The sequence below is a fragment of the Anopheles cruzii genome, chromosome X (genome assembly GCF_943734635.1).
Source record: "Anopheles cruzii chromosome X, idAnoCruzAS_RS32_06, whole genome shotgun sequence".
In the NCBI taxonomy this organism is placed as follows: domain Eukaryota; kingdom Metazoa; phylum Arthropoda; class Insecta; order Diptera; family Culicidae; genus Anopheles; species Anopheles cruzii.
This window is the reverse complement of record NC_069143.1, coordinates 12,042,744-12,066,133: the sequence shown is the minus strand read 5'-3', so window position 1 is coordinate 12,066,133 and position 23,390 is coordinate 12,042,744. Positions and strand designations below refer to the sequence as shown.

Sequence of the window (23,390 nt, the reverse complement as noted above, 5' to 3'; positions counted from 1 at the left end):
ATTCGAACGCACGCACACACACACACACACACGCACGCACACACGCACCGTGTATTGTTTATTGCGCGTCACGATGTGTATTGTTTTCGCGACGCGAGCACTCCTCGAGCCGCGGTCGGCACTGGCACTGGCGACGCACGCACGTACGCACGCACGCACGACCCCCCTCCTCCTCCGACACACACGCACACACACTCGGGGTGGAGGGATAGCGGGGCCTCGAACCGAAACGCACCTGCGACGGCCGGCGGCGGCGGCGGCTCCGTTAACGCGCCCTCCGCCTTCCGGGGACTTGCGGTTCGCGGCTCGCAGTGTGGCGCAAGCCAAAAGGACCTCTGCGTGCGCGCGCGTTGCGAGAGTGTGGTGTTTTCGCCCGGCCCTGGTTGTTCCTGCTCCTGCCGCGTACGCGTTCGTGTCAAACACCAGCAACACTCTGGCGGGCCGACCGGAGCCACAACACACCGAGAGGGCCGGACCCGGACCCGGGCCCGGCCTCGGACCGGTCTCTCGGACCCGGCCCCCCCCCCCCCCCCCCGGGGGCTCCCCGCGGTCGGCTGTGAGCACGCGTGTTCTCTGTCGCGTTCTCCGTGCGCCCCCCCCCCCCACCCCCCTCAACCACACCGCGCGCTCCTCCTGTCTCTGGGTGTGTGTGTGTGTGTGTGTTTGCGGGCTTGCGGAGAACAGAGGCCGGCAAAACGGCCCTGCAGGAGACAGGAGGGAAGTGCTCCTTGGGGCGGCGGTCTTCCTGCCGGGGAGAGAGAGCCGGGAGAATCAAAAATAGATCCCAGTGGCCATCGGATGAGGGGGGGGTTGGGGGGGGTGGTGGGGGCAATGGTAAAACCCCGAGCCGATGCCGAACCGAACGTCATCGCCTCGGGGACCCGCTCTCTCTCCTCTCTCTCTTTCTCTCTCTCTCTCTCTCTGGCCTCGCTCTCAGGCTCTCCAGAGCTCCGCAGGGCTCGCTACGCTACACTCAGTTCCACCTCCCCCCCCCCCCCCCCCCCGCCTCCCTTCCAAGGTGCAGCCTTCACCCTTTTGCCGAGAGCAGTCGAGGCTCACAGGTGAGCCGAATGAAGGTGAACACGAAGAAAGTAACGACGGTGAGCGAATGAGAGAGACAGAGAGAGAGAGAGAGAGAGAGAGAGAGAGAAAGGGAAGCCGGGGGGGGCAGAAATCGAACCGAGTGCCCGGAAGGGCACGCGGCAGCCTTCCAGGGAGGTGGGGTGGGAGAAACAGAGAGAAGAGTACACACCGGCCACAACGGTCAAGAGAAAGAAACAGAGAGAGAAAGAGAAGGACGGAGCAGCTAGCGGGTGGGCGGCGGGTAGGGAATTTTCCGATTTTCCCCCCCTCCGAAAAACACAGACACAGACACACACACACACACACGAGCCACGGTACACTGTTGTGCCATTGACTGTGGTGATCACCTCCCCACCGCCCCATCCTCCACACCACCCAACCACGCAAACTCCGGGCATGGGGCAGGGACAGGGCAGGGGTCGGAGAGAGAGAGTTTCGGGGCGATTGTTGTGACCTCTGCCGGGCACTCACACGGGCACTCACGCTGCGTACGTAGCGCGGTGGCTTACAACCCAATAAAGCACCCCCTCCTCCCACCCCCCTCCTCCCCACCCCGCATACTCCATTACTCCGTACCGTAGCAAAGGTCGTTCGCATTCTCTTACGAATGAGTGACGGAGAAGGCGAGCGAGCGAGCGAGTGTGTGGCCGTCGGGTTCGTTCGTGAGTCGATTCCTGCTCCTGTCGGTTGTTGTTGTTGTTGCTAGCTGGTGCTGCTGCCCGTTTGCCCGGGGTCACTCACGCTCGGGTCACTCACGTTCGGGTGGCTCGCGCGCCTCGGTTGTCTTCTCTCGGCTGCGGACTTTTGTGGCTGCGGACCACCCTTCCCCCCCATTCCCCCCCCTTGCCACTCACTGTTATGCGCCAATCACTGTGGGTATGGGGGGGAGGGGGGGGGTGGCAGCAGGGAAGCAGTGACACGTCACGTGACGAGTCGCGCGCCTTGTGTTTGAAGTCACTCACTCATCAAACGCCGCCGACGACGACGTCGCATTGCCGTCGCCCCCGTCCTTATGTGTGTGTGTGTGTGTGTTTGTGCGTATGCTTTTTGTCTTTGTCTAAATCATCCTTTTGCAGTGCCCGATTTTTGGATCGGAAATTGAGAATCGGACATCAGCAGAGTTAAGCGAGAAGGGACTTGGACGCAAGGACACTTCCCGCGGCGCGGCAGGACTTTCTCCTACTTCAGTGCCCCGCCCCACCCGCTCGCTCGGTCAGGTCGGAGTCTAGTGAGTGAGTGACAAAAAGCCTCCGAGAGAGCGAGAGAGATAGAGAAAGAGAGGAAGACCGCAATTTTCTGAACGCCCGCGAGCGCCGCAAGGCGCAAGAACTTGACCGGTGCAACATGTACCGACAACCCGCATCCTCCCACCACCCTCACGACGCTTCCAACCCGCAAATGACGGACGGTACACACCCGGTTCCTTTGTTCCCGGTGGCTCCCGGTGGCTTCCTCGCAGTCTATTAGAGCTCCCGGCTCCTGGAGCACCGAGCGGATCCCACCCAAGTGCAGAGGTGCTAGATCGACTGAGTCAGCCCCCACCTCCACCCCCGTAGCCTCCTGAAACAAAAATACGATCTTTGGCCGCTGCTTTTCGCGCGCCCGAAGGTATGCAACCCGTCGACTGCTCGACGCTCGCGCGTATGCTCCCCCCCCTCGCCGTTTACATTAATGTGTGGCGGGTCGCCGAACAGATCAGAGCGGGCGGACTTGTTGCGTGTATGTCGCAGCAGTCGGAACCCCCCCCCCCCCATCCCCTAACCCCACCACCCAACATTAGAGGCATCGGTCCGGCGGTTCTAGCAGCTCTAGCAGCTCTAGCCCGTTCCGCCGCTGCCGTCGTTTCACTTTCACCCGAGCGTGCCCTTCACCCCCCCCCCCCCCCCATCCTTCTGGAATTGGAGCTTCACTCACACGGGAACACACGCTTTTCCTGCCCGGATTGTTTGCCCGGCAGCCCCCGGAGAGGGTGTGCTGGAGAGGCAACACGGCGCCGGGGGGGCGGGGGGAAGGATTGTCACAGGTTCACCACAAACACGCACACGCACACACGCCCCGGCCTCGCTCTGTGATTAGAGAAGTGATGAATGGCCTTCGATGAATGGTGCAATGCGGGTCAGGCTACTTTTAGGCGCCGGGGCCGGCGGGGTCCAAATCTTGTCTCCGGTTTCGTTCCGTGAGGGGAGGGCTGTTACAGGCTACTGCACCGAGCCCCCCCCCCCCCCCCCCCTCTTAATCGGCTCTCCTTTCGCTCACTCTCTTGCTCTCCCACTCCCACCCTCTCTCGGTTTGCGGCTCTGGGACTATGGTGTCCTGTGTTTTTTTTCGAACGGTTTTTTTCCGTCACAGTTTCACAGGTGCAGTAGTGACTCCCGAGTTCCCGAGTGGGGTCAGGAGGCGCACAGCAGCGGCAGCCAGCCAGCGATCCAGCCGGCCAGGCACCCAACCTATGAGGGACTATGGCTTATGGCGCTTTATTTAGATGTCGGCCGCCGCCATCGGTTTTGTGTTTTGTGTGTGTCACCTACCTACTCTACCGTCTCTAACCGTAATCTGTACTCACCTGTAGAGAGAGAGAGAGAGAGAGAGAGAAAAGAGAGAAAGAAAAAGACAGAGAGAGAGAGAGAGGGAGAAAGAGAGAGAGAGAGGAAAAGACAGAACAAAGAAAGACGTAAAGAGACCGAGCGCAATAGTGAGGATTTAGTACAGGTGGGTCGATAAGGCACGCTGAGGCGACTTCCCGTGGCGGCGACACCTCGCTCCCCTTCACCCCGCCAGCACCTCCTCGAACAAAGAGCAGTTCAAAACAAAGAATAGGAAGAAGCGAAACAAACCAAACGCACGCACGCACACCTGTTCGGAGGCGGGCGAGGGGAGGGAGGGGGGGGGCGAAAGGTTGGCCGAAAGTTTTTGCCGTGCCACTCCACACCGCCTGCTCCGCCGTGCAGCGGTGGACGTCCGCCCTCCCGACAATCGATCGGCTCGGAAAAATTTGGAAATCAACTGCATATTTTATATCTTAGGTAGGCGGGGTGGTGGTGGAGTGTTCGACTCTCGGAGTCTTTCGACCTGGGGGGAGCGACTTCCTCGACTTCTTCGCACCCCGGGCGGTGTGGAGGAAGTGTTATTACTTCTCGAGGCGAGCAGGTGGTTCCGAGAGCCGAGCCAACGGGGGATTCGCCACCGCGCCACACACATGAATAGGTAGGACGTGGGTACGAACGGAACGAGGGCGCAAGACGGAGAAAGCGAGAGAACGAGAGAGCGAGAGAGAGAGTGAGAGCGAATACGGTAAACGGAAATAAAATCGATAACCTCCAGCCCCCGGGGTTTCAAGCAGTTCAAGGAGAAAGTGCAGTGCCAGGCAGTGCCAGGCATCCAGATGTCTGGAGAATGGGAAGGCAAGGGGGGGGGGGTGGGGGGGCAACTGAAGAAGACTGAAGCCACCACCACACACACCGGAACCGGAACCGGAACGGAACAGAGAGAAGGGAGCGAAACGTGGAACGGCAAAGTCCAACCTGGCGCAATACCTACCGGAAGCTGCGCGATCGGAAGCAATCTCGGGGAGGGGGGCTACGGGGTGTGTGTGTGTGTGTGGTTGTACTAAACGGAAGCGACATCCAGCGCAATTCAGGCTACACGGACCGGACCAAAGTCCGGCACGTCCGACGACAGAGTAAGCGACGTAACTTGCAGTGGGTGGGTGTGGGGGATGGTGGGGCAGAGAGCTCCCCGGAAGCCCGCGAACTGTGCGCTGCACGTACTGTGTGTACTGCGGGGGTGCGTGTCGAGGAAAATGGCCGAATGGCTGAATGGCGTATGGCGGATGGTGTAGTAGGTAGCAAGAGTAGTCGCAGTAGTAGTGGAAGTAGTAGTAGTAGCAGTAGCAACAACATCATAGGGCTAACCGGGGCAAAGCACATAGCACACAGCGCACACACATCAACATCAACGAAGCCACGGAAAGCGGATAGAAACGGAAACGGAACAACCAAACGGAAGAGAGTGCGGAATTAAGCGGGCGGGTTCGAGTAAGTAGAGTAGCGGCGAAGCGGTAATCGTCGCGTAAACGCCCTGCGGCGCCCGCGGAACCGCGGAGGGATGTTTGCCAACAACCCCCCCGCCCACCTTCCAACCAACCCCAACCCTCGCTAGAATAATAAAACACGACGACGACACGGTGAGCAATGAATGTGTAAGAATGCGCGGCTTCTTCGTTTGTTTATTTGGATGGGACACATGTTTTAGAACATGTTTAGTACAGGCGAGATCTCAACTGGCTACAGAGTACTTCCGTACAGAGTTTCCTAGTAGTTCGTTTCTGGCACCGGTGGGCCACAGGCACAGGCAGCGGGGGGCGGGGTGGCGATTCCAGGCACACATGCGGCTCATATCCTGCATTCACAGTTCCTGCTGGGGCACACACGGTTGCCTGCTGGGGCACACACGGTTGCCTGCTGGGCTGGGCCAAAACTATGCCTATTGCTACTTCGACTACTACTACTGCTACTACTAAGCGTTTTAAGCGTGTTGTTCTAAAACCGCTGTACTAAAACCATGCTGTACTAAATCCATTGTACTAAACAGCTGCAGCGGTGCGCGTGCGGTGCCGATGGATGGATGCCGACGGCGCCGAAACAGGTGCACAATAACAGGCGGACAACGGAGGCACACATAGCATACATTCAGGCGCCGCTGTCACAGCAGCAGCAAGACGGTGCAGGGTGTGCGTGTGGGGTCGGGGTTGGTCGCGTACGTAAGTATAGCAGCTCCCCCCGTGGTGCTGCTTCTCATTTATACACACACACACACACACACACACACACACACACACACACACACACACACACACAACTATAGGTTGGTCTGGTTGGTTGTTGTTGCCGAGCCGAGCCTACACAGTAGCATTTTCCACATGCCGCTCTCCTTTCGCCCCACACGCACGGCACGCAGGTGGCAGGCGCAGGCGGTCGGATGGTGTGGTTGTGGTGAAAAGAAGAGCGAGGGGGGATTACACACAAAAAAAAAAATACAAAAAAAATAAAAAAGCGATACGCAATCGCGTGCGCGCGCGCTAGCTAAGGGATCGCCCTGTATGGGATAGTAAGAAAATTAATTATTGTCACCAACACACACACACACACGCAGACACACACACAGACACACACAAGCACGCATGGTCACTGCCGCAATCACAACACAAAAGCTGTGGCGACGACACCGTGCGGCGGCACAATGTACACAGAGAGCGAAACAACACGACAGGATACAGGGTGTGGGGCATCTAGTGTTTGGAAACTACCGACTACTTGGTAGACGTTTCGTAAAACGTCAAACTTTCTTTCGGGAAACTGTAAACACGTAGTAAAAGCTTTGAAATGTACAAAAAAGGAAGGGACTATGGATACGATTGCAGCAACGATGGCAGCTATTCGAAACTTATTTCCAAACTGAGGTGAGTCTTCAACTTCAAGCAGAATTGTTGTTTTTCGGGCTCGGAAACGTACGGGAACATTTGACCAAAATTGTTTTGATCAGAAGAAACACAAATACCATCAATCAATTTGATAGGAATGTTGCATTTTGCTTTGAAAAATATAGTATTTAGTAGCTGTTTTCCTTCGGTGGTGACCAAATGGAATGTCCAATGTCTATAAATGCACCCCACCCTGTGCTCTCGGGCGCTGCCAAACAATCGGGGTGTTTGGAAACACGCCAACAGCAGCACTCATCGCACTCACCGCACACACAAACGTTAAGGAAGGGGTGGTGGCCGGTGGGGATACTACAGTAATGGTGGTGTAGAGGAGGGGTGGGAGGGGTGGGGGGGTTGGGGAATGGAGTTTCATAGTCCCAACTGTGGAACAAAACACACCGTTCCACCGCTGCTGTGCCACACCCCACCCCACACTGATGTCAGGGGGACGCGTCATTGTGTCTCGAGAGGTGAAATTAGCGGGAGATGGAGTGTGGTGCGGTGTGGTGCGGTGCGGTGCGGTGCGGTGCGCTGTGGTATGGTAGGCAGGTAGGCAGGAAGGCAGGGAACGTCGGCGTCGGAACGGCGGGCCCGGATTCTATGGAATCGCAACGAAATGGCACACGTCACGTCAGGTGACGATAAGTATCCGTTACCGCATCAAACCGGTGGGGGGGGGGGGGGGGGGGGGAAAGTGAGGGATCACCTGTCCAACCCGACCCCCGGGGACCAGACGCACAGGTAGCGAGGAAAGGCCGACGGATCGATCGACCAGAACACACGTTCGTGGAACATCGCGGACGAAATGCCCAGAAACTCACGGCACACAAAAGCTTCTCCAGTCCTTACAGAAAGGCAGGGAGCCCAGAGGCTACAGGCGAACCCCCTCCCCCCCTCCCCCCCCTCCACCACTGGGCCAAGGTGGGGCTCCCACCACGCCTAGAACTCGAGTTGGGAAAAAGTTTCCGAACCCGAAGGAAGCACCCCCCCCATCCAAGCTTTACAGTCGATCGATGACCGACCTCGCGTGAGGGTCCTCCGCAGGTCAGTAGGGGGCGGGTGGGGACAGGGGGGTCAGTAGGGTCATGCATAACTAGTAGCCATATCGCCCCGTGCGCCAGCACGCCAATTAGGTGGCCGCCGTGGGCCGACTCCAGCCATGGGGGCTTCTTTACACCGTTGAACCAAAACTCGCGACCGTTCGCATTATGGATGAGTTGGGGTCCGCCATCGCTACCTACACACACACACACACACACACACACACACACACCGGTAAGTAATTACCGGCTCTCTCTCTCTCTCTCTGGTACCCGAAAAAGGTAGGTTGTTGGGGCCGACCAACGACCGTTGGTCACAAAACAGAGACCGAGACCGAGACCGAGGTGCACTAGTGCACAGGAGACCATCAGGTCTTCCGATCCGGGTGGGTGGCGCCCTCTACTATTTATTCCCGGCCCCCGTCTGGTGATATATTTCAGTGAATTGGCCCAAAACGCCCCCAAACTGGAGGTCCCCTTTTTGTATGAAATGTTGTGTCCGAAAAAAAGCTTGCAACATTTCAACGCGCCTCCTGACATTTGCGCCTAAATGTAGCCCACGACTCGACAGTCCTGTGGTCTAGCGTGCAACAGTCCCGCTCGCACGATGAAGCGCTCCGGCAACCGCAACGCAGACCGTGAATTGCCGGGTGTGCGTGAATTATTTCGCTGGAAATAATTCACGGAAACACCCAAAAAGGCCTGCGGCTCTGCATGATGCATTGGGGTGGACAGGATTGGGTGGTGGTGTGAACAGGTATTGTCGGTCGGGATTGTTCGGGTCGGGAAACAGTTTAGAGCGAAAATATATTAATGAGAACTTAAGCACTCAGCGGACAGCGGACCAAAAACTAGCAACGAAAATTATCCGACGTGCGTGCGTGCGTGTGAGTGTATGTGTGCGTGCATGCGCCAGCGACATCCGACATCTGTTGGACATTGTGCCTGTGTGCCTGTGTGTGTATGTGTGTTGATTTGGAGTTAGAGGGTTTCCAGAGTCAGAGAGGGTTAATTACTTATGTTGCTGCTGTTGCTGCTCCTGCTGCTGCTGCTGCTGCACCGACTGCGGCTGCTCCTGCCGCCGGCCATCGCTGTCGGCACCGTCGGCCCCACCATCACCGTTGCCTCGCCCCCCCTGGCGTTGCTGGCGTTGTGGTTGCGCCGTCGGTTGCTGTTGCTGTTGCAGCACGGTCGCCAGGTCCTGCTCGCTGGTGTCCTTTTTGCGGCGTGGCCGCCGCATTAGCGGATCGGTATCGGTGGCGCCACGGCCTCCCGCCGTCGCCGCCCCCCCGCCCCGATTCCTGGCGGCCATTCCTGGTGCTCCGCCACCCGGTTTGGGCTTAGGCGGTTCCTGCTCCTTGACCGGGGCCAACGCGGCCCCGGCCGGAGCCGGAGCAGCGCTGGTGGCCAGTGCAGGGCCCTTGCACCCTTTACCACCCTTCCCGGAGGTGGCGGACGAAGAGCGCCGGCTGCGGGCCCGGCAGTAGCGGCCGGGGAACACTGACAGACACTGACAGCCGGCGGACATCCCGGACAGGTTGCTGGTGTCGAGGGTGAGCGGCGTGTCGAGCGTGTACTCCTCCGAGTACAGCGACGCCGTGCCCAGCTTCGTGCTGACCACCACCCCGCTGGTGTACCCGTTGCCTACCAGGTTGTGGTTGTTGTTCAGGTGGTTCAGATACTGCTCCTGGTGCTCCTGCTGCTGGTCGGGCCGTAGGGTGTGCTTCAGGTACAGCTCGTAGTTCAGGAAGCCCTGCACCGGGTTCACGTACAGATGCTGCTGCTGCTGCTGCTGCTGACTATTGTTATTTGCAATGTCTAACTGCGTGTGCTGTTGTTGTTGCTGCTGTGGCTGTGGCTGCCGTTGGTAGCTCGTGGTGTGATCGGTATGCTGACAGACCGGTGGCGACCGCAGTGGCAGGCTACTCGGGGGCTTGATCGTATCCCGCATCGACTGCTGATTGCCGTCCTGTTGCTGCTGCTGTTGTTGCTGTTGCTGCTGCTCCTGCTGCTGCTGTTGCCTCTGCTGCCGCTGCTGCCGCTCCTGCTGTCGCCCAGCAGCCCCGGGTGTCCCCGCGAGCTGTTGGTTCTCTGGCTGGCTGGTGGAATTGCAGCACTCCAGCGACTCGGCTCCGGTACTGGCTGCTCCCATTTTGCCTCCCTGTCTTGTCTGCTGTCTCCCTGTGTCTATCTGAAATCGTCTGCGTCTGACTTCACACTCTGGTCCACACAACGCCCGTCACCGGGAGGGGTCCAACTCCAGGTCTAGGTGTCTAGGAGATCTCCCCAGCCCAGCCAGTGCCTGACGATCGAGGAGTAGGAGCAGAGATCACACGCACACACTCCGCACACGACGGGTATCACTCTCTCTCTGTGTCGGTGGTGGCACACTGGCGGTCACAGCGCGAGCACTAACTCCTGGTCTGGCGTGTCTGGCGCGGGCTTCTGTGGCTTCGACAAGAACAAAGGGACTAGCAGTGGCGGGCTAGAGGCGTGCTGTCTCTCTCTCTCTCTCCCTTTCTCTCTCTCTCTCTCTCTCTCTCTCTCTCTTTGTCGCCAGGTCGGGTTTTTATTGGTCACACGCACATATTTTGCGGGTCACGGGCCGGGGCCGACTAACCCCGACTCCCTGTGAAGTCCGTGTGTGCACGTCATGTTCCCACACACACCCACCCACACACGCACACACACACCGATGAGGACATCCACACGCCACTCCACTCCACTACAACGCGCCGCGCCACAAACCGTAGCCACAAATCGGAATGGGCGCTACAGCTGTGTCCTGTGTGTAGGCGAGCCGGGGTAAGGGATAAGGGTAAGGCGTAAGGGTGGGTCAGTAGCAGCACCGTGACCGGGTGGAGAGTGAGAGAGAGAGAGACAGAAGGAAAGCAACACGAAGAGAGAGAGAGCGAGAGGCGATAGGGTTCGCGCGACAGGGCGAGAGAGAAAGAGTGACACAAAGGCGCCGAAAAAACCGAGCACGAACGTGCGGGGGGAGGAGTGGGTGGGAGGGGGAGGTTTAGCAGGAGAGGAGCGGGCGAAAATTCTCGGCTCGGGACTCGGGAACTGCATCCAAATCCACCTCCTCTGCCAACTGCCAACTACCCGACCTACACCCACACACACAGAAGCACAGCCAAACACCCACACACACACACACACACACTGGGGGAGAATCTGTTCTCCCAGCGTATTGTTCAATTATGCAACGATGACTAGTGAATTCGCAAGAGCAGAGAGAGAGAGAGGGAGAGAAAGAGCGAGAGTGCGACCCCGCTCCTGGAGAGCGCTTCCCGTCAGCTGATCGAGTCGGCCCGAGCGCGCACACACACACACGCAGGACGTCGGGCGGGATTTGGGAGTAGAACACCCGATGCGAAACCGCCCAACCAACTTGGACTTGGAACCGCCGACACCGGCTGCAATCCTCTGCAGATCCTCTTCCACAGAGAGCGTCGCAGACGAGAGATTGAAGGGGGGGGACTCCCTCCGCGCGAAGGAGTCGGTGCTGGAGCTAACAGAAGGACTTTTGGGATCGTAGTCAACGCCGGAACATACCGGGACAGCCGCGGGGAAGAATCTAATCTTGGAATCTCCAATTCTGGGCAATCCTGGACTCTGGGCTCGTATGGACGTGTGCACTCACTATCGGACCCGGTGCGTTACTATGTAACAGTTTCGGAGGAAAGTCAACACAGGACCACTGAACTGCCTCAATGTGGCCTCCCTAGACACACACACAGAAGAAGTTTTTGGCGAGTTTGAGTTGAGTCCACACAGAGGGGGTCCTCTAGTTCGGCTTTCGCAGGTCCGCTTGGGCTTGGGCGGACCGTTAGACAAAGCGCGGTCCCGCGCAGCGCAACACCAGATGCGAAACGAAATTACAGAACCATGCCTGCCCGCCCGCCCTGCCACGCCCCTGCTTCCCGCCGACAACACGCAAAATGTGCCTGCTGTCAATCGATAAGGTCACGAAGCTCGCTGCTGTCACGAAGTTGAGGCCCTGAGGCCACTGCTCGATTTTCCGCGCGCGCGCTTGCATTTCGGGCGGCGGCAAACTACCCGCGAACTCTTCAGCCAACTTCTCCAAGGTCTCCCACACCAAACGATGCCTCCCCCACCCCTTCGTCTTCACTCCCCAGAGCGAGCAAGAAACTTTTCCCAATACCCAGTAGCAACAAGAGTAATAGGCTTGGGGAAAGAAGAAAGAGAAAGAAAACGGAGAACACGAGAGAGAGAGAGAGAGAGAGAGAGAGAGAGAGAGGCAGGAACGCACGGCCCTCCACGGCGCTGCACGGCCCTGCACGGCCGGCGAGCCCACAAGTCCACAAGCTGGGCATTTTGGATAAACCATGACCATATTGCCGGCAGCAGGTGTCATTCAATTTCTGCTGTTGTCTGCTCGATCGACCTCGAGTCAGAATCAGGAGCAAAGCGGGAGTACAACCCCCCCCCCCCCCCCCCCCGGTACCACCACTCGGTATTGATACCTGTTGCTGATACCTGCCCCCAGAAGTTCCCACCCCAAGAAGTAGTTCCCACCTGGCCTAGAAAGGGCCTAGACATGGAACCGTGGAACGCTGCAAGCTCCACTCCTTGTCTCTTTCTCTCTCTCTCTCTGTTGAGAACGCGACGATTGCGACCAACCGATTGCCAACGAATTGCATCACAAAATAAAGATAAGAAAGTTCTACGAATTCCAATAACGTTAAGTCCAAGCCGGAAAACACGTTCGACCCGAGGGGTGGTTTTTACGAATTCTAAACAAATAGATATGGAACCGTACCATAAACAATGTGAACAGTACGAGAGATAAGCGCAGAAAATGCATGGCCATGGCCAATGCAAGGGACCGGAAATAAACACAAAATTGGGCCGACCAGCAACGATGCATCGAAAGAAAAGGCAAGGATAGTTTAATCGTAAGAAAAAGTACTATAAAAGGCGAAGAAATTGTGGAATAAAATTAGATATCATTAGGCTACGGAACGTTCTGGTCTTAAGCCTTAAGACTCTTGAACCGTTTGATCCCGCTAGTGAGATCCCTCCGGACTCCGTCGGAACTCTTATAGTCGGAAACCAATCTTCTCGTTGTGGATACCCCAATGGTATTTGGAGACACAAACCCCGACAGCTCAACAAATCAAGTTCAATCAAGTTGTTAGTGAGGTCCCTACGGACTCCTACGGACCCGGTGTATGTGGTTAGTTTGGCTAGGGCTAGGCTCCCCTAGGCTGCGCTCACCTTAACGCTGACGAGATGACACCCTGCGCTGAAATGTATGCCATTTGGATTACCCATCGACGGCTTCACACGGGCGAGGGCTGGGGTGTGTTGTCTACACAGTGGCGGGCGACGGGCGACGGGCGGGTGCAACCTAGACGGGCCACATGCCGGGGTTGCCCCCCCGGTGCGGGCCGGTGCGGGGGGCGCTGCGGGGTGTTGATTGCCAAAACGTTTGATGGACGAAGCCGCGGGGTTTCGCGTCGCTATTCGGAGGCTTCCTCGGGGTGCTTCTCCCGGAGGAGGAGGAGCAGCGGAAGGATCACTTCTTTCTTCTCGTTGTCACACACACACCCACACACGCGCTTGTACACACGTTACACTGGCCCTGTATGTGTATCTTCTGTTTCGGGTTTCGGGTTTTCTTCGCACACACCTCAACCTGTCAACGCACCTTTCCTTCGACTTCTTCACTACGACTTCACCGGGAGCTAGGAGCTTGGCTGTGGCGGGGTGAATACCGGTGCCGCTAGGGAAGCAGGATGCTGGGAAGGCGTGGGGGTCCTAGGTGGATCCGGGGGGACCCTCAAGGGTTGCCGTTTTGTCGCCTGCGGGTGAAAGTGCCGCGGCCGCGCAAAAGACGATCGATTGATCGAGCTTCACGGACGGGCGAGACTTCTTGCATGTTAGACACACTAGTGGAAGGAGTGACCCGCGTGGGGGGGCGCGCGCGACCCCCAACCACAACCACTACCACCCTGTTTGAGAAACGCGGCCTGCATCAATGCGAAATGCGGGGTCCTAGCGATGTTCGGGACTGCAGCAGGACATCCCGTCGGCCGTCGGTCGGTCGGTTGGTCTGGGAGCTAGGGTTGGCTAGGGTGGCACAACCCATGGTACGCCTTTTTTAAATCATCCACCCCCCTCCCCCCGCCCCCCTGCGGTGTGTGTGTGTGTGGTTTTGTCCGACGCAAGCGCAAGCTTTTCGTGCAGCAAGTGTGACGTGTGTTCTTCGGACCGACTATGCGACTTTGCGAACGGGGTATTTGCGAACATAATAATACACGGCACAGAGCACGGCAACGACGGACAGAACAACCTTCGCGGAGAGCGGCGGTGGGGGAGGGCGGCAGGAGCGCTAGTGAGGACGTAGCGTAGCGGAAAGTGACAAATGTGAAACAACAATCACGCCGACTGCTGGCTGCTACTGGCTGCTACTTGGTGCCCCAGGCAGCGGCGCGCCGAAGTCGCCCAGGTCACCCGAAGTCCTAGAGCGCCAGGGGGGTGTTGTGGGCCACACACACGTGAACCAAGCTGGGAGTAAATATATCAAAATCGGACCACGACCTCACGGACGACCAGCCCGCCGGCCGGCCAGCCAGGAGATGCGGTGGATCTGAGGTGGGTGGGCGGGGCGTGTGAAAATGGCAACAACAGAGTGCGCGCGTGCATGTGTCTCGGTGTGTGTGTGTGTGGGTGTGTTAAGCTCGATCGAGTTATCCTTTGGCCCGCCAGGTCGACCGAACCCGACCCGACCGACGTGGCGTGGAAGACACCAGAAAATATCACCACGACTCTCTCTCTCTCTGTGTCTCTCTCTCTCTGTGTCTCTCTCTCTCTGTCTCTCTCTCTCGCTCCGTCAGGTCAGTCTCTGTTCCGCTCGCGCTTTTGTGATCGCGCCCCCGGGCTCACCCTTGCCGGCCGCGGAGACGGGGATGTAATGCGCAACCACATACGTGGTCTGATAAAAAAAGCTTGAGACATTTGAATTTCCGCGGGCCACGTATATCCTATTTTCCTGTTATTTTTATGGCATTAGGTAGCTACACATGTCAGTGACTTATGGTGAAAAGTTCGGCCATTTTGAGTAATCAGTCAGCTTTTGACAGCTGTTTTGCTTGGACGTGTTTTGGATCATCGGTGATGCCGTCTCCTGTCGTATCGTGGCGTCGTCATTTCATGGCCTCATTCAGTTTTCGGAACAGGAAAAAGTCACAGGAGGTCAGATGTGCAGAATACGATAGCTTTGGCATCATTAGAGTGTTGTTTTGGGCGAAAATTCGCGCAGAAACCACGATGTGTTAGCACAGGAGCGCAACAGCCAATTTTGGGTTTCCCACAAATCCGGGCGGATTTGTGACGGATTGCTTCGGGCAAATCGCGCATAACTCGCGCAGGAAATATTTTTTATTGACCGTTCTATTCTTTGGCAACGGTACTCATGATGCACCACGCGACCCTGCAATCGAAGAAAACCGCAAGCAAAACTGTTCACATTCCACCAAAGTTGGCTTTTCGACTTTCACATCTTCTCGGTCCTCTGAGCAATATTTTGAACCACCGATAAGCGCTGCTTTAGCTCTTAATAGCTTCACCATAAGCCACATTCCACATTTAGAAGGCGTTTGCGCTCCTAATTTCGTTTTTCATGCAAAATTGGATAAAAATTTGCCATCCATTTTTTGGAAGAGACCAAAATCGTCGATGAGCCAAATCTTGAGCCCACGCAAAACAGCTGTCAAAAATTGACAGATTGCTCAAAATGGCCGAACTTTTCACCACATCAGCCACTGACATGTGTGCGCCGCAACCTTGCACCGAAAATCGAAAATCAAATGTCGCGAAACTTTTTGAACACACCCCGTATGTAATATCAGCGTTCTAAAAATGCTCGCGGCGTGTGCGTGCACGGTGTGCGCGCTCCTCCACTCTGACGACAAACGGACGAGTGACACTTGAAGATCCGACCACCGCACTCCACTACCCCCCTCCCCAAAAGCTGCTGTTCCTCCCCAGCCCTACCCAGGGAGTGGCTAGCTACTATCACCCGAGGCCTGGACTTCCCAAGGACCGTGCCCGTGCGGGCGGGGCGCACTCTTTGACATTGACATGGCTGGCTGGCTGTCCCGGGTAATTAGGTAATTCTGGAAAGGCAGGCAGAGAGAAAGGAGCAGGAGACACACAAGCAACTACGAACGAACGATTAGCGCGCGATCCGATCCGACGCGGATGGCCTTTGTCTGCGCACCTCGATCATGTCATGCCAAACCCCGCAGCGATGATTGATTGCAGAGCAGTAGCAGGCGCAGGATGCAGCAGGAACAACAGGCACAACATTCGGCCCGGCCCGGGGGGTTCGATCTTTGGACACACACACACACAGAGCCACACACACGGCACTTGCACTAGAATGCCGCGCGGCAGAACGACGCGGCGCGTGTCGACGGCGGCGGCGATCACCAGAGGGCGAACTCGAAACCGAAAGAGGGCAAAGGAGCGCTACGTACGGCTACGCTAACAACACTGCCCATAGTGCCCGCGGTCGCTGTCGTTCGATCCCCGCGAACATCCTCTACAAACACACGCAGAAGCAGAAGCAACGGACGATCGGGGAACGGGCAACAACAGCTGACGTGGGCGACACCACACGGGGCAAAGCCGGGGTGGGCGGGTTGGTGAAGTGCGGTGTCCTCGCGGCTGCGGCGGCGGAGGCGGAGGCGGCGACACCCTCTCTAATCTTAGACTTATCACACGGCACACGGGGCGCAGAAAACACAATTGTGTGCTGCTGCTGGTCTTGCGCTGCCGCTAGATTATTGGGCGATCGGCCAACTCTTGTTTGGCGTGTGACGATCGTGCGAGAGAGACGGGGAGAGAGAGAGACGGGGAGAGAGCGAGAGAGAGAGCAGTGACACTTCTGCAGCGAAACACTTTTACTCTTTAGTGTGTGGCGAGAGGGCGCGCGCACTCCGGATCGGAGTCGAGTGCTTCTCAGTGAGTGAGAGGGGTGTATGGGGAGCGGAAGGAGAACGAGAGAGAGAGAGAGAGAGGGATGGTGCCGATGTCATGTGCTGGGTTGATGCTCATCACCAATTGGCCACTCCTTCAGATCTAAGATAGACAGGTTGCTCGCATCCTGGTCCTGTTGATCATCCGGGGCAACTACCTGTTACCGACCACCGTGGGCACCTGTGCGTGCGTGCGTGCGTGCGTGCGTGCGTAGTTGGAGCACTTCCCTACGGAGCACTGGACCGGCGCGAACCGTTTCAATCATCCCAGACCTTAGACAACCGACTTTCGCCGACGGGTCGGCTTTCCTGCTCCGAGGGAGACGTGCAGTCCTCCGACCTGGGGACAGGGATGACGCGAACGCTTATCTACAGGGTGTTTCATCATGACACACACACAGCACTTGAATGTTAAATAACTCCGCCTCAGTCTCTTAGTCGATATTCCTTGAGATTCGGACTGTTTAAAAAAAAAAAACAACAAATGTTTATAACATTGAAATGAAAAATTCTAATTTGTTCAAAGTATGTGCCATCGCTAGCTCTACATTTCTCCACGATGTCTCTGCTAAACGGTGGATTACCAGACGAAAGAATTCTTCGTCTTTTTAAGCAAACTAACTAGTCATCCAATTTCGGCTTCCTCGTAGGAAACGAAGTGCTGAATCCTGAACCAGTTTCGCCCTGGGTTTGCCATGGAAGCGCCAGGCCATGGGACACCAGGCGCCTCCATTTCGGAATACAAGAAACGGCTTTTTGATCGTTTTTCGATCGCATGCATATTTCAAATTGATCATTTGTTGTTAGTGCAGATCTGAATTAACGGTTTCACCAGGTTTTTGGGACCTTGTGATGCATCACCACTTTCTACCACACAAAAAGCGGCCCTTTTGTGGGCATTTTTCATTGCGTTTGACAACATTTCGGGCGTAATAGAAAGAAGTCAGAAGAAATTCGGCAACAATAAGCACGCACAGTGCTGTCACAGCTCAACGATTGTTTTCCATTTAGAGCGCTACAATTTTAACATTTAAATAGTATCGGTCATGATGAAACACCCTTTACGGCCCCCGGGGGGGCGCAACAACACACTTAGCGGCGACGACTCCTGGCACGGTCCTGGGCTGTGCAGGTTCCCCGCGCGTGTGTTTCGGGTGCTGATCTCGGGGCTCTCTCGCTCCGAATCTCTCTGTACTAAAATTAGACACACACACAGTGTGTGTGTGTGTGTGTGTGTGTGTGTGTGTGTGTGTGTGTCAGGGCATGGTAAAAATATTACTTACTAGCGAGCGAGCGAGGGGGCGCTTTGTGTGACCGCGAAAGTGCTGCGTTTGATTGCTGAACCGGCTCCACTCTCACCACACCCTCCAGCAGCAGCCTTCACCAGCCTGCCTATCTCTTGTTTTTCTATCTTTTTCCGGCCCGCAGATGTCAGACGCAGATGGGCTCATCTTGGCTGCTCTCGAGGAATTCTTGTCTGTCCCCGGAGGAATTCTCCTCGCCTCGGACTCTCTCTCTCTCTCGCTCTGGGCAGAATAGGGTCATTCCGCGGAGACCATCTCTCCCCCCCCCCCACCCCCCCACCACCCCCGTCACACGCCGAGGTTGCATCAGTGTCAAGGTTGGCGCGGCAGAAGAGGTTCTATAGACCGTGCGTTGTCGTCATCATCCGACGAGATGGTGACGGCGACGGGGACAGCAGCAGCGAGTGTGCACACGGCAGCACGCGCGACGTGCACGCGCATCCGCTTATCAGGACTTATCGTTGTAGTGGTGGTAGTAGTGACCACTGCCTGCGCGAAATCGGCGCGTCGATAAATGGTCGTAGGACTTCGCAGTCTGAGCTCGTGGGCTCGTCAGTGAGTCACAGGCGTTCAAGTCCGCCAACTCACAGAGTCCACAGATGGTGCTGCTCTCCAGATGGTCTCGGACTCGGACTCGGATGGTGTCGCAATATCGGGCGGTGTTCTCGGAATAGTTTCGTCAGACTTTCGCGCTTTCCCGCGCAAAAATTAACATCTGTCAGGCAGGCCGAGTTGGTCACCAGCTAAAACCCACACGATCAACGAACAGGCTGATTCACCGTAGGGCGGGCAGCGAGCGTGCGACAGCAATTGTATAAATAAATGTAAAAAGCCATTAAAGATACGGCCGCTCAAAGTCGGCTCTACTCGGTCTGTTTGTGTTTGCTCTGTGGGTTTTTACGATCGGCTTCAACCCCGCGCATCGGTACGTGTGTTACACGGTACGGAGCCCCGAAGCCGTCCCCGGGCCCCGGGATCGGTTAAGGTGGCGTTATTAATCATATCCCTTGGAGAGAGAGCCGCAGCAGGTAGGTGGTTCAGTTAGTTGTGCGCTTCGGAATATGGAAACCGGATGAGATTGTTGAGAATCACTGGAATCATGGCTACCAAAATCGGCGCTTTCTCGGCACACTTTTCATTTTAGGTCCTGGGACGTGGTACGATCGTCTTCAAGGCTCGCGCCACGACCACATTTTGAATTCGCAGCAACCCATCGCTCTACTGTACTTGGATGGATTGCTGAAGATTCCTTACATACACTCAACATCCGTTCCGTAATTTCAATCACTCCGCACGATCCTCCGCGAATACTGTACGGTTCAATACGGTTATAGAAGCGCAAAACTTGTTGAACAAACCCCAGGATAGCACGGCAACTTGCGTCGTCCGAACGCGTGCGCCACCGACGCCGTTTTTCAATCGGGGGGGGGGGCCCCCCCCGCGGTCCTTTTTCTCCTTATTTTGTTCACAATTTTAATGTTCGCACCTATTAAAAACAACCGCGGGCCCGCGGACATCTCAGCGATTTTCGCACGCGTTGAGGCCCGCCATTCGCCATTACTTAGAGTGTGCCGCCGCCGTGCTCTTCATTTTAGCTCTCTTCTTCTGGAATAATATCCCGCGCCAAATACCATTTCTCTACCACCGGAAGCGGACGTCACCAACAAAGCAAACCAGAAAAAAAACGAGCAAGCACAGCGGATAGAATCTAACGGATTGCTTGGTTGAAGATCTGGCGACCGGTGATCGTTCAAGTACTGACCCTTGATGATCAGCGGATTCGGTGCGGGATAGGTTGGGAACATAGTAAGAAGTAGACCAAAGGTAGACGCTAAGCGCGAGGGACACGCTCGAGGACATGTTTCCAATATGCCAACGAACCACATCCACCGTGGGAGGATTTTGACCGGATGTATCGTTTCGCGAATCGTTTGAAGTACCTTATAAAAAACCGGCCGAATATTTTTCGATGCTTTGAACATTTATTTGAAAGGTTGGTTCCTAAAATCTATGTATAAAATACATTTTCGGTTGCATGGAAATTGGAAAACATGGAACACTTATTTCCAAAGTGAAGTAGGTCTTCAACTTAAACGGGGCGATTGTTTGAAAACCTCATTTCATTGGAAGCTTATTTCCACCTCGGTGGCTATGTCGCAGAAATGTCGCTTTCGGGGTCGCAGAAAACCCACACGTCGTGCAATAGAAGCCGATGCACCACCAAACGAGTGCACTGTTCGGTGCAGATTTTGGTCTGGTCTGATTGGTCTGATTTTAAATTCGTAGCCTACGGGTATGGAAAAACACATTTTCATAGTTTAAAATACATTTTATTATTCAGTATGGTGTCCCTGAACACCAGTGCACTTGTTCCAAAGAGACTTCAGTTTATAAATTCCATTCCATTTCATGGGGCCAAATCTTTGGGTAAATTTGGTGAATACTCCAACAAGTCGAACTTAATTTCATGCGTTTTGGCCATTTTCAAAATGCTCTTGTAATCAGGGGACATTGTTCCATTTTTAGCGAATACCCATTTTGCACACCCGCCTTCTGAAACCAAATACTTCAGTCAAAATATTGGTTATGCTCCAATGCGATATCCTGAATTTTTTCTACGATTTCAGGTGTTGTGTCTGCGTTTTTTTGCATTTTGACGTGCATCGTCTTAAGCGCTTGTACGACCACGTTTAAATTCAGAAACCCCCTAATTGAAGGCGAAGAGTCCTTACACACTTTCAACATTCGTCCGATAAATTTCCTTTGCTTTGAAACATTTCAAACATTAGGTTGAAAAAAACCGATTACTGACCGATTGAAATGAAACTCTTCACATACGGTGGATGGCGAAAAGAAGGTTAGCTCCTGAACATTTGAATAATATGTGAAAATATGAGTACATCTTCTATTTGAATGGCTTTTTTTAGACGTTGAATGTCAGTTTTGGGTTTTAACAGCCAAATTAACGGCCGATAAAATGACATTTAGATGTAATCTAGTAGACTGGTGCGGCCGTTTGTGGCCCTAGCTCAATTTGAGCACGGCGAAAACAAGTTTAGTTTAAGTTGGAAGCTTAAAGTTTTCAATTTTTCACACCTATTTCCTTTGTTTTGCTTGGTAATACACCAACTAGAGCACATTTTTTTAAATTTATGAGCATTAATAACATGATTTTTTACATGTTTGATATTCAAAATGCAGAATCAAAGCTGAGAAACACATGGTGAAGAATTCACAGGACATTATGCTGTTTCTCAGCTTGAAATATCGTAGAACCCTCTAAATAACCCAAGTACCTAACCATGGCCAATACGAAAAAAGAACGATATTTTACTATCTGCATGCTTTGAAACCTCGTTTTTTGTGAGAAAACCTGTTTTGGAGTGATGAATCTTTGGTATGATTCACCTCTCATTATAAGGAGTTGACATTTTCTGCTATAAGTGACCTGAATCATTAGGAAACAAATTACAGCAGCATTATGTTCCAGGGATGCATTATTTACACGAAACCTACAAGTTGGTGACCTTTTCTGGTCATGACGACTCGAAAGCTGGTCAAAAAAAAACAATTCAAGAAGGAACAAGTCTTATAGGTGAAGATTTCCCCGCACCACAGGATAGTGTGGCAATCCACAAACCAGAAGTGGTCATGCAGTATCTCGTGGATGATAATATCAAAGTTTCAGGGCATTAACATCTTTGTCCAGAACGGCCAACCACTGAAAACATGTGGTTATTCAAGAACCTTGGAGTATGCGTAAAGATCTCACTAAATTCAACAGAATTGACAAAACTAATCAAACCAATCTGTACCAAAATAATACCTGAGGACTGTAGAAAAGGCCACATAACAAAACCAGGATGTTTGGCTGCTGGGCGGAATGGTATGTATTGCGGTTGCTAAGGTTATTTTCGCCAAAGAGAAATTTGGCTTGTTCCAAATATGTTTGACCAACATTTTTCTCTTGTATCAATCATCCCGAAATACATCAAAACTATCATTTACACATCTTATTTAATGTTTTTGATCGATATTTGATTGAATAAAGCAAATTTTTCGTCCTCGTTTTGCCTCAAATATTTTGTGTTCGGAAACTAAACTTCCACCACCGCCATCCACTGGCACGTTCATATGAAGAGTGTACCCATATAACAAAAAAATGTTGGGCTCCGTGCACCAGGCACTTTGGAGGGTCCTGAATTTAATAAACAACCCGGTACGCTTTTTTTTGTTTGTAGGCCCAACTTGACACGTCTCGACTCGGCCGATATGTGTTCCGAGTATTGTGACGGTTCTGTATAACCTCCTCACCGCCGAGCCGCCTTCGAATGGAGGGAAAGGTGGGCTCAAATTGATTCTTCCGGCTGGCAGAATGACCTGTTGGCTGCTAGCCAGCTACCAGGCTACGCTGCTAGTGGAACGGGCCAACGGGCGGAACAGGAGTAATTGCCCCCGGCTATGACTTGAGGGGCACTTGAGCAGTTCTTCACTCCAGCTTCGCCCGAGGGTTCACCCGATTACGCCCGGTTCAGGTCGTTCAGTCTGAGAGGACTGCCACGGCACGACGTGTCAACGCGTTGGCGCCCCCTTCACGTGTGTGTGTGTGTCGCAAACTCTTCCTCGTTCGCCGTCGTTGTTGTGGCCACGCCGTACGGCCTGCCAAATCCCATCGTTGCCCTGCCCGGCGGCTGCAAAGAAAAGGCCAACAACATATGCGGAACCACTCATTGAAAGTTTATTTTAGAACTCGACTCGGTTGCTCGACTCGGTTGCGGATGTGCGGAGCAGGCCGCCAGCGCGGGGGTTTTTGTGTTCGGGATGTCTGGCGGCCAAACATCAACTTGTTACACACAGACGTAGTGCCAAAAAAAACGTGGCGACGATGGCACACAGGGGCGAAACTAAACTATAATGAAAGAATAATTGGCCTACACACATATCAAACAAACGTGCGCCTCGGCTGTGTCCGAAACTTGTTTCCATTAGTTTGAAACATCGTTCTTGGGAAGCGTTTGTTTTTCGCGCGTTTGCCAGGACGACCATCGCGTTGCGCGTTGGTCAATCCGTCTTCTTGCCCGCCGAGCGGAGACAATGTTTCTGACTGCTGTTGCTTTCTGTAACGGTGTGTGTTTTTACGGGCGGATCTCACGCCGGTCTCGGCAGTCAATTTCTGTTCCATTACACCGATGCCTGATGAGTGCCCGTGGAGGCGGCTCGGAGTGGAGTCTATCGGTCACGAATCCGCCAAAACTAACCCGCTCCAGGGTACCCTCAAAGAACCTCAAGGATCCACCATCACCATCGGGCGTGCGTCCCTTTGTTTGTCAACATTGACGGATGAAGTGGATAGATCCGTAAATTCTAATTAAGGGCCCGTTGACAATCGTCAAATCGAAAGTGCCGAATGAGGCCGGCACGCCGGCACGGGGGGGGGGGGGGGGGGGGGGGGGGGGGGGGGGGGGGGGGG

At 54.7% G+C, this 23,390-nt stretch overlaps 1 protein-coding gene across 1 annotated transcript in view; it reads right to left on the bottom strand.

The window, feature by feature from the left end:
* LOC128273193 (potassium voltage-gated channel protein Shaker) overlaps positions 1-23,390 on the bottom strand; it is a 75,028-nt gene that overhangs the window by 48,555 nt on the left and 3,083 nt on the right. The gene's annotated exons all lie outside the window — the stretch shown is intronic.